At 40.7% G+C, this 302-nt stretch overlaps 1 protein-coding gene across 1 annotated transcript in view; it reads left to right on the top strand.

Annotated features, from left to right (window-relative positions):
• Positions 1 to 302, top strand: part of ZNF446 (zinc finger protein 446) — a 26046-nt gene that overhangs the window by 1416 nt on the left and 24328 nt on the right. The gene's annotated exons all lie outside the window — the stretch shown is intronic.

Below are 302 nucleotides of genomic sequence, written 5' to 3'. Positions count from 1 at the left end.
GAATTAGTTCTAATGAGGTGGATGAAACTGGAGCCTATTATACAGAGTGAAGTAAGCCAGAAAGAAAAACACCAATACAGTATACTAACGCATATAAAGGGAATTTAGAGAGAAGGTAATGATAACCCTGTATACGAAACAGCAAAAGAGACACAGATGTATAGAACTCTCTTTTGGACTCTGTGGGAAAGGGCGAGGGTGGGATTATTTGGGAGAATGCTATTGAGACATGTATAATATCATATGTGGCATGAATTGCCAGTCCAGGTTTGATGCATGATACAGGATGCTCGGGGCTGGTG

Source organism: Bison bison, unplaced genomic scaffold (assembly GCF_000754665.1).
Source record: "Bison bison bison isolate TAMUID 2011002044 unplaced genomic scaffold, Bison_UMD1.0 scf7180017864383, whole genome shotgun sequence".
NCBI classification, from domain to species: domain Eukaryota; kingdom Metazoa; phylum Chordata; class Mammalia; order Artiodactyla; family Bovidae; genus Bison; species Bison bison.
Note: the sequence above shows the minus strand (reverse complement) of the source record. Positions and strands in the feature narration are given on the sequence as shown.